Here is a 13,923-nt window from a genome sequence, read left to right as displayed (position 1 = left end):
GTTTCAGATCTATGTGGGAGAGCGGGGTGGAGTATGACTGGGAGAGCGTAACCTGCAATTGCAGCAGGGTGTTCGTTTGGTGCACGGTGTGTGGTGGGGGGGGTTCCACTGTAATTATGAATTGCAAGCACACACGGTTTTTCCTTTGTTTTGGCCCTCGCTCTCCCGCTCTCTGGCTCCCTCATCATCACCGTCCCTCTCTCTCTCTCTCTCTCTCAGCTGGTTCCTTTATAAAGGGTCTCTCTGTACCCTCCCTCCACCAGTCCACTCCCTGCCTATAATTTTATCCTGCCTCTCACCAGTGCCAACCGCTCCCCTTCGGCACTCCCTTCCTTTGAGCATGGTTGGCCTTCCCCTCCCCTGCCCTTTGAGTGCGAAAAATCAATGAATTTGTCGCCCAAAACACACAGTGAGAGAGCGGCCAGGAGAGAGAGTCGAGTCACCAAGAGAGAATACTGTCCACGAGTTTGTTAACGTATTAGTCGGTCTTTCCCTTTCCACATTCAATCTTTCAACCATTTAGCACGTTCTACGCTATGTGAGCGCCTCTCTCTCTCTGCTGCTTGGTTTGCTCTCTGGTGCTGCTTACTCTCTATCGCTCTCTATCTCCAACTGCTCCGTTGCGGCTTTTTGTCAACCTGCTTCTTCTTATCTCTGCTGAATCTACTTCTCCTTGTGTCTCTCTCTCTCCTTCTACCGTCACACTCTGGGATATTTGTTTTATTGCACTATTTTCTTGGATTTTCATCATTCCTATTGGAACAAATACAACAGAAATTGAGTGCTAATTGGTAAGAAAAACAATCCATGCTCCAAATGGCATAAAAACCAAGCAGAATCATCAAAAAACGATGTCAACGTAAACGCACACGTAACACACAGAACAACAAAGAATGCGGTGGTAGCGAAGGACGCGGTGGGCCAGCAGGAGGAGGGAGGACAAAAACCGGCTGTAATTAATATTTACGTTTGCTTTTGTTGCTGTTGTCGTTGTGTACGCCTATTTTTTGATGCTTTTAAACAAGATCTTTTACCTAATTATTTTTTGTAAATTCATTTTTTGATTGTTGAAATATTTCACACATTTAATTTGTGTTTTTGTAAATTATTGTTGACATTTTTTGTTTTTGCTTTTATTTGTTTGTTTTTTGTTTTTTTTATATAGTAGTTATCAGTTGTTGTTGAACACGCAGTTTTTGTTGTTGTTTTAAAAGAAACACCACACACACGGAAAAAAAATGTAACAAAAAAGACAACAAAATGCCGGCGTATTGTCGCTTTACGTAGTACCGTAGTGCGTAACGGTCCGGGGGGGTGTTGGTAGGCTGGAGATGGCCGGTCCGTCGTACGACTCGCGGGCGGGGGACTAACGAAGGAATTGATTCATAAATAAACGGGAATAAACGTTCCGTTCCGTTCTCGTTCTCGTTCTCACGTAACAACAAGCACAACCATTTTCGTTAACGTTACGCTGCGCTGCGCCTCTTGTCGCCAACCTGCGTCGCTGCGTCCGGTAGCGGTATATATCGAATATTGATATATATTTATATTTTTTATTTTATATATTTTGGGTTATTTTTTTTTGTTGCAAAAATATCAATATGGATATTTTCGTGGGATTTATCAACGGACTTTTCTGAATTCAGAAAAAAATTCGACACTGTGTTGCCTTTTCCGCGGCACGTTCATTCATGTTCACGAGTTGGGGCGACATGTCCCGACATCTTTCATTCAAGCTTACGAGTTTTGGGGCGGCAAGGCCGTTATTTAAAATACGCCCGCCTTCAAAAGTTTCTGGTCCTTGAAAAGGTTTCTCGGCCACATGTGGCTAGAAAAGAGCGGCGGAGCTCATTTTTGCTATGAATGTGAGAGCGGGGCAACTTAGGGCCCTCTGTTCAAGGTATGTTAGAAGCCACTGTTAAGTTAACAGTTCTTGAGGCGTTAAATTCAAGATTTGTTAGTGTTTTTCATTCATTCCTTGTCCGGCCAAAAAATGTTTCATTCACGTTTCAAGCGCATTGGGGTGGGCCAGCAGGGTTTATTTCTCTTTAAAAATATATGTACCTTCAATTGTTGCAGGGCTTACTATGTATGCTGCTTGGCCACATGTGGTTAAAAAACGTATACATATATGTCTAAATGTTGCTGAGAACAAAATAAGGTAAGGACAACAGGTAAACAGAAATACAACGCTTGCAACCTAAGCTGGACCCCTTTCCTTAACATACCCTGCAGGCTTATGCAATGTACCCAAGGTGAGGTGTGGTTTTGTCATGCCCTTTATGTTGCTGAGTTTTCATTGTCCTTACCTGTCCTTAACATTCCGCTCCGCCTTGCTTCTCTCTTCACAGCTTTCTCTCGCTCTGTTAACGCTTTTCATGGTCGAGTTTTCTCTCTCGCCATAACAGCTGATTGGAAGGGACATTTTTTGGCAGCCCGCGAGTAGGACAGTTTTTCAAAAAACTGTTCGAAGTACAGCTCAAGTGTACCTCAAGAAGAATATCTGTTTCAAAACATAATTTTTTTGGAATCAACTGTATGTCAAAGCGATAAAGTATAAATACCAATTGGTTCTAACCGAAACTAATATTTAAATAAGCTTAGAATGCTTAGTTTTAGTGTATATACAATGTTTGTGTAAATAATTATATCTTCAAAAGTACTAATGTGTTTTTTTTTTTCAAATTTTCAGCTGCCGCCTTTTCTATGCAACGTTGCTCGCGTACTCCAGCAACAAATCCATGAGAGAGATGAAAGATGTGTGTAACATTTTGTCCATTTCAATTTATTCTTCGACTACAAAACTTTTTTATAAAAATCTTTTTAATTTTTAGTTCATTTTTGGGCACAATAAATATATATTATATATGTATATTGTGCGATGGGTTACTGTATAAATTAATGTAAATGTATACACAAATTTATAAAAAAAACAACAACAAAATAATATTATAAAAATATATGAAAAATAAATAATACCATACGATATATTTTTTTGGAATATTTCCAACATACTTTTTAGTCATGTCCGAGGCCTCAAATATCTTTTCGGGGCACTCAGCTCTTTGAGCTTCTTTCCCCCTTTCTAAGGCGCATTTTTATACCCGTACTCAAAAAGAGTTAAGGGGTATATTAGATTTGTGGTTAAAGTGGATGTGTGTAACGCAGAGAAGGAAACGTTCCCGACCCCATAAATATATATATTCTTGATAAGCATCAATAGCCGAGTCGATATAGGCATGTCTGTCTGTCTGTCCGTCCGTCTGACTTGTTTGTCGCCTAGATCTCAGAGACTATAAAAGCTAGAGCATAACAAATTTTGTATCCAGACTGCTGTGATATCACACTTCTACAAGTGTATTTCCAAATTTCGCACCGCCACCTTCCGCCCCACAAAGTACGAAAATCTGTGGCAGCCACAATTTGAAATATACGATAAAACTGAAAACGCAGTATCGTAGAGAATGACCATACCAGATAGCTTAATTTGAATTAAATCAGATCATTAAAAATTAATTTTCAGTTGCTTCCCCCACTACCCGCGTAACCTCTGCGCCCGACCCCTCAGAGATGTGGAATCTACATTGTGTATGTAGAATATAGATAATGTAGATAACATATGTAGTTAAAAAATTCTACATATGTATATCATCAGCTCACAAATGTATATATAAAAGTAGAGTCGCGTCGCGTCACAAGTTCCTTCCCGTTTCGGGTGTGGATGTGCACGGATGGCCCCACGGATACGACTGACCAATTCGATGTGTTTTGGCATTATCGTAGCTCGCTTGTCGAGAATGGAGCCACGAATAAAATATAGTGTTGCCCCCATAAAATAAATTTAGTTAACAATAATAGAGATTCTTACGATATATCGAAAATTACATCGAATACAGAAAGGGGTTCATGTTTGGTGTGAGCTCTAGTCTCTAAGAAAAGCTGACCGCAAAGATGTGGTCAGCGTGTGTGCTTACCATAGGTTAGGTTAGGTTAGGTTAACCCAGACGGCCCTCACGGGGCCACGCATAGGCCAATATGGCCCTTAGTTGTCCGGATGGGGGTGTATGAACCTTTCGAAAATATTTATGAGGTTTTGAAGACCTTAAGGATCGAGGTGTTTTTGGCAAAGGCTAGCAGTTCCCCTGGCGTCCTCTTGGAGGCACCTTCCAGTGATGCCAGTACCGGGGCGCCCAGGTATATTCTCCTAGCCCTTAAGAGAGCCGGGCAGATGAAGATGAGATGTTCCAGGGTTTCAGTTGCCCCGGATTCCTCGCATTTCCTGCAGTGGCCACTGTTGGTGATGCCTAGTTTGACAGCATGTGCCGCGGCCAGACAGGTTGATCACGTCGTGTGGACGATCCGTAGACTGAGCAGCCTCTGCCGCTTTCCGTATGGCGAAGACTTCCGCCTGGAATATGCTGCATTGGTCCGGTAGCTTATACACCGATAGAAAAAAGCCCTGAAATTTTAATATTTTCTATTAGATTTTAATATTTATGCCATTGATTTCCATCCAAGCACGGTTGTATTAAAATTGAATATTTTTCACTTAAATTTTGATATTAATATGGAAATATTTAAATTTAATATATTTGATATTTAAATTTAATATATTTCATATTTAAATTTAATATGTTTCATATTTAAATTTAATATTTTTCATTTTTAAATTTAATATGTTTCATATTTAAATTTAATATGGTTCATATTTAAATTTAATATGGTTCATATTTAAATTGAATATAGTTTATATTTGAATTAAATAGTTTACATATTTAATTTAAATATATTTCATATTTGAATCAAATATTTTACATATTAAAATTGAATAAATTTCATATTTATTTTAAATATTATTCATATTTAATATCAATATGATTCATATTTAATTTCAATATGATTTATATTTATTATTTGTTTTCATACATCCTAAATGTTTTTCCCACAAAAATAAAAATTTTCCATTTTACGTTTTATATTTGTTTAATTATTTATTACATATATGTACATGAGAATCTTAAAATTTATACATGTTATAAATTAAATAGTTTTTAGAGTTGCTTTGAGTATATAAATGCATCGGATATGTTGTAAATTCTGCAATATTAAAGAGTAGATTAGAATTCGATTTGTATCAATTTTGTCATTACAATGATCGTGCTGGATTTATGCTTGGCTTCGAAGTGCAGTCCCTTTTCTGGATATAAGAGGTCAAAGTCTACTTGAAACCTGAGAAAATTAAATAGAGAACAAATTATGCATAAAAATACAAATCAAAAAGCTAAAAAAAAACAAATTGTTTTTTCTAAGTAAGACTCTCACCAAATCTGGAGCTTAGCTTTCTGAATATTTTGGACATTGTTTTAGAAATTCTGTAGTGTCCAAATTCTGTAAGTTCTTACGACGCAAATCAAATGTTTGTGACCATTTTTCAACGACTACATTCCAATCTGAAATTAAAAATTAAAAAAAATGTAATTAAATTAAAAAGAACGAACAATTAAAATTAAATACAAAAATATGGATAAAACAAATAATTAAGCAATTATAAGCACTTACCATTAAACCAGCAGAAAACTAGTTCGAAGGAGAACTTTTTTGAATCCAAGATAAAACTTTTGAATTAGCGGACAATGTTTCGTCGTCAAAATTAAACTAAAGAACAAATAAGGAAAATAAATTAGCAAATTATAATTACTTATGTACATATATTATATTATAATATAATATAAAAACAAAAAAATAAGTGTACCTCTTTCTTTTTCCAAGCGAATAATTTCACTCTAAATTCAGCCCTTAAACCAATATTGGGGAGAGCATCACGAATATCATCAGCTGAGATATATTTTAAACTTCGATACGTTATTCCAGTTTCTAAAATTTTTAAAATATACAAAAAGTTTTTAATTCCAAATTGTACATGTGTTCACACTGTCAGCCAAACATTAAGTCAAGTCACTGCCTATTGCCAAAACTATATAATACCAAGATATTTCAACCGGATTAAATTCAAATTCAGCTTACAGTGGCTGTGAGTATTTTTCTTTGACGAGGAACCGCAAAAAAGCAAAAACAACTACATACAGTGGCTCCATAGTATAATCGGACACTTGTTTCCCCACTACAAGTATAAGTTTTTGTTTATGATTTAGATAGATAATACTTTAAAGTTAGAGTAGAAGTGAAAGAAAAAAATTGTTATCGCATTTCTGTACACTTTTTGAGCACAACAAGTGTCCGATTATGCGACGGAGCCACTGTACACACATTGCTTTGATTTTGCGAGTACACACATACACAACTACATGCATATTTCTGAGTCGAACTCGAGACAACCCAGAAATATGCATGTACTTCTTGTCTTTTTTGTCATCCATTTTCTGCTCGGTTCGTCGCTGGTAACGGAAATTTGACCACTTTTTCTGGCCAAAATTAATAACTCAAGAACGGAGCAAGATATTTCACTTCTGTTTTTTGCATCAGATTAAACGAACCAACATCTATTATAAATAGAAAAATAGAGGGCGTGGCACCGCCCCTTTTCTTTTTAAAACTCATTTAAGTTTTGTCATTTTTTTAGAGTACTACTCCCACAAGTAACAACCATTTTTGTGACAGTATTAGGTTATATTTGTTGGACAATAGTGGGCGTGGTACGCCTTTAACAAGGTAAAATATATTGGAGCCAAAGTATAGTCCTCCCGAGTATTTCTGATTGTAATTGGATTGCCCAGAGCTTCCATCAAAGCCCTAGCTTAAAATCAGTTCCGCCGATAAAAACTGTGTACCTTGATCTTTCATAATGTTCTCGACGATGTCAACTTGCAAATGAACGAGCCGAGTTGCTGTGTGAGCTAGAAGACTCTGCAGCGTTACTTCAGCTATTTTATCAATTACTGAAAAATCATCAGGTCGGCACATTTTTTTTTGGTCAGCAACCGTCTTGTATAATGGACATATATCGCATTCCTTTTTTTTTATTGGTCTCTGTTGAAATAATTTGCAGTAAACAAAACGTGAGTTGAATATTTAATCCGTGTATATCTTGTGCATCCTTTGGTTTCAGCCTTCCAGTAGTATATACATATATTAAACAGAATGTAAGGTTTCCTTTTATGTTTGTATTTATTCGTATTTTGTATTTTATTAGCACTGCGGTTGTCGTCAATAATATAAAAAATATAATTCTTTCTCAATACGTCCACACAGCTCAGAAATCAGAAGTAGAAGAGAACGATATTATACAAGTGTGACCGTATATCGATATTAAGAAAAAGACAAATTATTATTCATTAAGAATATGTTTTTGTTACTAATATCGATAACATTGAATATACTATATTCAATTTGATATTTTAACACACCTCCTCAAAAAATATTATATTCTTTATCACTGGTTACATATTTACGTTAAAACAATGCAGGCTATTATGGGAGTTAACATATAGTCCAGCATTTGCTGCGAGGATTAGGGAAAACCCATAAAAACCTAATCAAACCATTTCAAATTAAAATTACGTTAAACAATTATATCAGTTCAAAAATTAAGCAATAAAAAAAATATTTGTGTAGTCTCTCCATGAGATCAATTAAGTGTTTCATCTTCAGTTCATTAGACCCATTTGATTTCTCAGTTCAATGAATCGTGGTGCTGGCAATGTCTTCGTCAATAAGTCTGCGATTTGTTTATCTGTTGGAATATAAACAAGATTTATCAAATTCTTCTCAACTTGTTCCCTTGTAAAATGATATTTTATATCTATATGTTTGGAGCGTTTATGACATGAGGGGTTATTGGTAATACTTATGCAACCTTGGTTGTCTTCATATAACTTAATTGCTAGCAAGGATTTTAGCCAAATAGCCTCTCGAACAGCTTCAAACAAAGCCATATATTCTGCTTCTGTTGATGAAGCAGCTACAGAACTCTGTTTTCTTGTGTTCCAACAAATTACGTTAGATTCAAACATTTTGAATAGGTATCCAGTTGTGCTTCTTCTATCTAATTCACTCCCACCCCAGTCTGAATCTACATAGCCTATAAAATAATTATTTATTTGTACTGCTTTTTGAAAAGTTAATTTCAAATCAATTGTTCCTTTAAGGTACCTTAAAACTCTTTTTAAGCATTGCCAAAGTTCACTATTATTCTTTTCACAATAGCGACTTAAAAGATTTACAGAAGTGCTTAAGTCTGGTCTTGTACATAACATTACATACATTAAACATCCTATTAAATTTCGACAAGGAGCATCACACTTGTCATCTGAGTTTAACGCTATATGATTTAATTTACTTGGAAGAGGACAGTTTACTGGATTGCATTTATCCATATTAAATTTTAAAATTATATTTTGTATATATGCAACTTGACTTAAACTTATTTGACTATCATGTCTATCGACTTTGATTACTAAAAAAAATTTTATTTCCTTTAAATCAGTCATTCTAAATTGATTCATCAAATATGTTTTAAAATCATTCATAGTTTTTAAACTTTTAGTGGATATTACTAAATCATCTACGTATAAAAGAACATATATATTGGTAGTTATATCACCTTTATCAAGAAGGTAAATACAACGATCTACAGATGAATTTACAAAACCTATTTCCTTTAATGCATTCTCAAACATATCAAACCAACACCTTGCAGCTTGTTTGAGACCATATATTGCTTTTGTAGTTTACAGACTTGATTTTCTTTAGCTATTAGACCTTCAGGTATTTTCATGTATATCTCTGCTTTTAAAATACCATTCAAAAATGCTGTTTTTACATCCATGTGATGTACTTCAAGGTCATATTGATTAGAAAAAGACATAATTAATCTAAAACTTGTGATTCTTGCTACAGGAGCAAAAGTCTCATTATAATCAATTAAATATTCTTGCGTAAAGCCTCGGGCTACTAGTCTTGCTTTATATTTTATTGGCTCACCGAATTCATTCTGCTTAATTGTAAAAACCCATTTACAATCCACAATATTTTTGTTTTCAGGCTTTTGAACAATTGACCATGTTTTGTTTATTAAATGTGAGCTTAGTTCTTCTTTAACAGCTTCTTCCAGTGTTCTCTATCTTTATTATATTTTATCTCCTCAAATTTATTGGAAGTTGAATATAATAAAGTCTGTGCATTCATTACACAATTATTTATTAAATCTTGATAAGACACTTTTGGTTTCTCTTTTAACCTTTCACTTTTTTTAATATTTATCTGCGAGTCCAACATTACGTTATCATTACCTTCATTTGGTAAAATATCACCAGACACTTCTGGATCGGAATTCTCTAATATTGCTTCCACTCCACTAGGCTGTTCTTCTGACTTATCAGAATTTTCTTCCAAAGTTTCCAAGCTGAAACTTTCACCATCTTCATCATTAAGATGCATGGCATTTTCAACAACAGCTCTAGATTTACACATGTTTGTTTCGTCAACAATAACATCTCTTGCTATTACAAATTTTTCAGTTTCCACATTCCATACTCTATAACCATTTGATTCATAACCAACAAGTATACCTTTCCATGATTTTTCATCGAATTTTCTTTTCCTTATTTTAATATGGACATATACTGTTGAACCAAATACCTTTAAGTATTTCAAGCACGGCATTTTTTTGTGCCACATTTCGTATGGTGTCTTCATGCATTCTCTCAATGCATTACTTGGGCTCCTTTTTATTAGATAGGTAGCTGTCAGCACAGCTTCACCCCAGAAACTTTTCTGAAGGTCTGCCCCTATACTGAGGTGTATGTGGATTTGTCAAGTGGTAGCTGATGCCTTTTTCTACGCAAAATTCTCGCATTTCATTTGATAAATATTCTCGCCCATAATCTATGTATAAATTTACTACTTTCAAATTAAAATGTGCCTCAGCCTTTAAAATAAAATCTTTAAAAACAGCAAACACATCAGACTTGTAAGTTAATAAGTACGTAACACAGTAATGTGTATACTGGTCAATAAAAAAAACGTAGTAATTCTTTCTATCTACTGTTGTTGGTGAAATTGGACCACACACGTCCGAATGAATAACAAACAGTGGCCTATTTATGTGATCTTTATTTTTAAATTTTTCAAACTGGAGTCTTGCTTGTTTTCCTTTAATACAACTCTCACATAGCTCTTCACTGGGTTGAATATTGTTTAAAATATAAGAATCCTCAAATAAATTTTTATGTTTTATTTCTAGAAATTTGCCTTTGCTTATATGCCCCAACCTCTCATGCCATAAGCTATAATTTATTTTATTAGATGCAAATGCTTGCTTAGGTATTGTAAACCTAACAGACGGAACATTATCAAAATAATGTGCATTCATAATATTAATTTCTTCTTTACTTACAAGTACACCTCCTGGGTGGAATACAACAGTAAAGCCAGCATCTTGCATCTTCTTAACAGATATTAAATTTTGTGTGACTTCAGGACAAAATAATACATTTTGTAGAGCTATTGGGGTCATTGTATCAGTAATTAGGTTTATAGTTCCCATCTTTGTAGCAAGAATATATTCATTTGATTTTGCTACAGCAATATTAATTGGCGATTCAAGTGAATTGACGTTTGATAAAAGACTTTCATTATTAATTATATGATCTGATGCACCAGAATCTAATAAAAATGAAATTTCGTTATTGCTATTGTTATTATGACGCTTTAACATGAATGCGAACCCGGAATTGCGAACTGGTTCATTTTGGCCTTGTGCCATTTGCGCTTGTCTTTCTTGATTGTTTTCCATTTCTTTCTTGTATTTAAAGCAATCCTTTTTGATATGTCCAGTCTTGCCACAATGGTAACATTTTAATTTATTAAATTTGTTTTTAGACTTAAACTGAATTTTTTTTTGGAAATTTGTTTTATTTTGAAAATTATTAAATTTATTAACTTTATTCACTGCATGTAATACTTTAAGACTTGTGTCTTTTGAGGACTGTTTTAGTTTTATTTCGTGATCTAAAAGTCTATTTTTAACGAATGCTAAAGTCAAATTATTTTCTGCTAATGTTTCAATGGCAGTAATGACGCCATCATAAGAAGAAGGTAGAGACAGCAGTAAATGGCTCACCTTGTCCATTTCGTCCAGCTTTGCGCCAGATGCGATCAACTCTGTTATAAGGTAATCAAAAACTGTAAAATGGTTTACTAATACCATTTCGCCTTTTAATTTTAATGACAGCAATTGTTTTCTGAGAGACAATTGGCTGGCTAAACTTTTTCTCTCATAAATTTTATCTAAATTTGCAAATATTTCTTTAGCACTACATTCACTTGTGGCAAAACTCAAAAAGGAATCACTTAAATATTCAATTATTGTATTCTTGGCTGATATTTCAAGCTTTTTCCATACATCGGATGCACCATCACAAACTTCATCAATCACTTTTATGGTATCGTTTTCGCTCAATAATGCCCTTATGCGAAATTTCCAAATTGCGTACTTTTCCCCGTCGAATGGTTTAATATTTCTTTTTGCCTTTTCAATTCTGTTATTAACAAAAAAAAAAGAATATGAAATATTGTACTTATCTGAAATGGTAGGCTGGGCCCATAACCTGTTGAAATAATTTGCAGTAAACAAAACGTGAGTCGAATATTTAATCCGTGTATATCTTGTGCATCCTTTGGTTTCAGCCTTCCAGTAGTATATACATATATTAAACAGAATGTAAGGTTTCCTTTTATGTTTGTATTTATTCGTATTTTGTATTTTATTAGCACTGCGCTTGTCGTCAATAATATAAAAAATATAATTCTTTCTCAATACGTCCACACAGCTCAGAAATCAGAAGTAGAAGAGAACGATATTATACAAGTGTGACCGTATATCGATATTAAGAAAAAGACAAATTATTATTCATTAAGAATATAATGTTTTTGTTACTAATATCGATAACATTGAATATACTATATTCAATTTGATATTTTAACAGTCTCGTATAGCAAAGTATTGCTATTTGTAAAATTCTGGTCCTCAAGAAGAACTAATGCCTCATCAAGGGACACAGCTTCTGGCGTTTTGATCGGTACCATAATTGCTTTGCGCATGTATTTAGCTTTTTCGGGGCATATCGAAAGCAGCTTCAGAATACTGGAAAGATCTGCTTGCTTATTTTTTCGTGCAGCCAAGCTTACTGCATGAATAAGAAAACTTACATTTCCGTTTTCCAATTTTGCAAGATCTGCAGCGCGCCTTCTGCGAGATCTGTTCCCGTTCACATTATAAGCCAGTGTTGGCCGACCTACTGGCTTCTTGGTTTCTGGAAAATTGATAACAGTTTTGGAATCCAGCCAAACTGCATACTTGCGGCGGAACTGGCTTACATTAGCATAAGTACTCTTCCACATTTGTGTCAAGCGGTAGCAAAATTTTGTACTCGCTCGGTCTGCAATATCGCTGTGCTGCGCAAAATCCACTCCTGATAACAACAAAGCATCCTCCTTTGCGACTTTTCCCCTTGCTACGTACCACTTGCCAAAGAAATCTGAGTATTGCCAAATTGAGGTTATGTCCTAAAAATTAAAATTTCTCGCAAAATCGTAAAAAGTGTTATTTTTAATTACATTCATTTGAACAAGAATTTAATACTCTACAACATAAAATACATCTTGTTGATGGACTCCGCTGGACTCACTTTAAATCCCTTTTGCAAGATGAGACTTTATCAAAAATATGCATTTACAAGGCTACTTACATTTTGGCTCTATTAAGGGGACAACACGAGTTTTTTCTACATGAGAAGTTCACAAACACATAATAAAACCACACTGATTGGAATTAATTTCAAAAATTTGAGTAATATTGTTTAGTTAGCAAAAAAAACCTAATATTGCAGAAGCAAGTGCTTTGCAAATGAAACAGCTGTGTTTATCAGCTGATTCCTTCGATGGCGCGCCCTCTATCAAGATTTCTGTGATGCAACACTAAAGATTGAAGTATTGTGAATGCGTTGCACTAAAATTTGTTTTAATATTCCGACTTTCAGAAAATGGGTTTTGGCCAGAAAAAGGGGTCAAATTTCCCATAGTGCGGCGGCCGCGAGTTGTGGGGGATGGCTGGAGAGAGGGGTCGCGGTCAGAGGCAAAGCATAAGCGAAACGAGAACTAAAAAAAACGCGCGCGTATTGCATTGCTGTACTTTTTTGCTGACTGATTTTTCAGAGAACATTTTTTAAATGTAGTTAAACGCGAGTTAGCAGCAGCATTTGTACATATCACACATTTACCTTTCAGTCGGTTGAAAATTTCGTCAAAATCAAAAGATTTCCAGAGGATTCTAAGTAACTCATCGTCGATATCCATTTTTACACTTTTTAATGTTTCTTCTGCTGCTCACTGAAAACTACAAAAAAAATGTACATTTATAAATCATAATAAAAAGCACATTTTGTTCGCGAAATTGCCATAGTTTATGGTTTAGCTGTTTATTAGTCAACAGTTCTCAGTTCTAATGATATTTTAAGGCAACAGTTTACTTACCTTTCGTATATTTCTTTTGCACAACCGAAAAAACGAGGCACTTCCAAAAAAACATCGTCTGCTCTTTAACACGGAATTTCGCCACCTGCGTGTTGTACTCTGCTTTTACTCAGACGTTCGGCAACGGATCTCAGTATTTTCTATTTCTATTTCATTTTGCCTTTTTTGCACACATACCCTTTCCTATTTTAGAGTACTCGAATTTTCGAAAAAACTTTTCCTCTTACAGTTTTAGAAGTTTTGTATATGTACATATGTTTCGTCTAGGTATTTCGTGTATCCTTCATATGATAAATTACTTTTAGGAAAGATTATAAAAATATATATTTTATATATATTTAAAATGCATAGGGTATTCGAGGTGCGACGTGCCAATATGGAATTGATACTTTGCACATTCGTATTTGAAAAAGAGAAAATGCGAGTACGAAT

The 13,923-nt window shown here is 34.6% G+C and overlaps 1 long non-coding RNA gene across 3 annotated transcripts; it reads right to left on the bottom strand.

The window, feature by feature from the left end:
- Nucleotides 1-4,973: 4,973 nt before the first annotated feature.
- Nucleotides 4,974-13,506, bottom strand: LOC111069038. Of its 3 annotated transcripts, none has more exons than XR_005968434.1 (6): nucleotides 13,492-13,506; nucleotides 13,239-13,354; nucleotides 5,753-5,874; nucleotides 5,560-5,655; nucleotides 5,323-5,450; nucleotides 4,974-5,229 (listed from the first exon to the last, which is right to left on the bottom strand). It is a non-coding gene; the product is annotated as an uncharacterized LOC111069038 (long non-coding RNA). The 3 variants fall into 3 exon arrangements; XR_005968433.1 differs by lacking the exons at nucleotides 13,239-13,354; nucleotides 13,492-13,506 and adding an exon at nucleotides 6,789-7,263 and having other exon boundaries at nucleotides 4,977-5,097; nucleotides 5,151-5,229; XR_005968432.1 differs by lacking the exons at nucleotides 13,239-13,354; nucleotides 13,492-13,506 and adding an exon at nucleotides 6,789-7,261 and having other exon boundaries at nucleotides 4,976-5,229.
- Between the last annotated feature and the right edge of the window lie 417 nt (nucleotides 13,507-13,923).

The sequence above is a fragment of the Drosophila obscura genome, unplaced genomic scaffold, assembly GCF_018151105.1.
Source record: "Drosophila obscura isolate BZ-5 IFL unplaced genomic scaffold, ASM1815110v1 contig_84, whole genome shotgun sequence".
Lineage (NCBI taxonomy): Eukaryota > Metazoa > Arthropoda > Insecta > Diptera > Drosophilidae > Drosophila > Drosophila obscura.
This window is presented reverse-complemented; position numbering and strand designations above follow the sequence as displayed.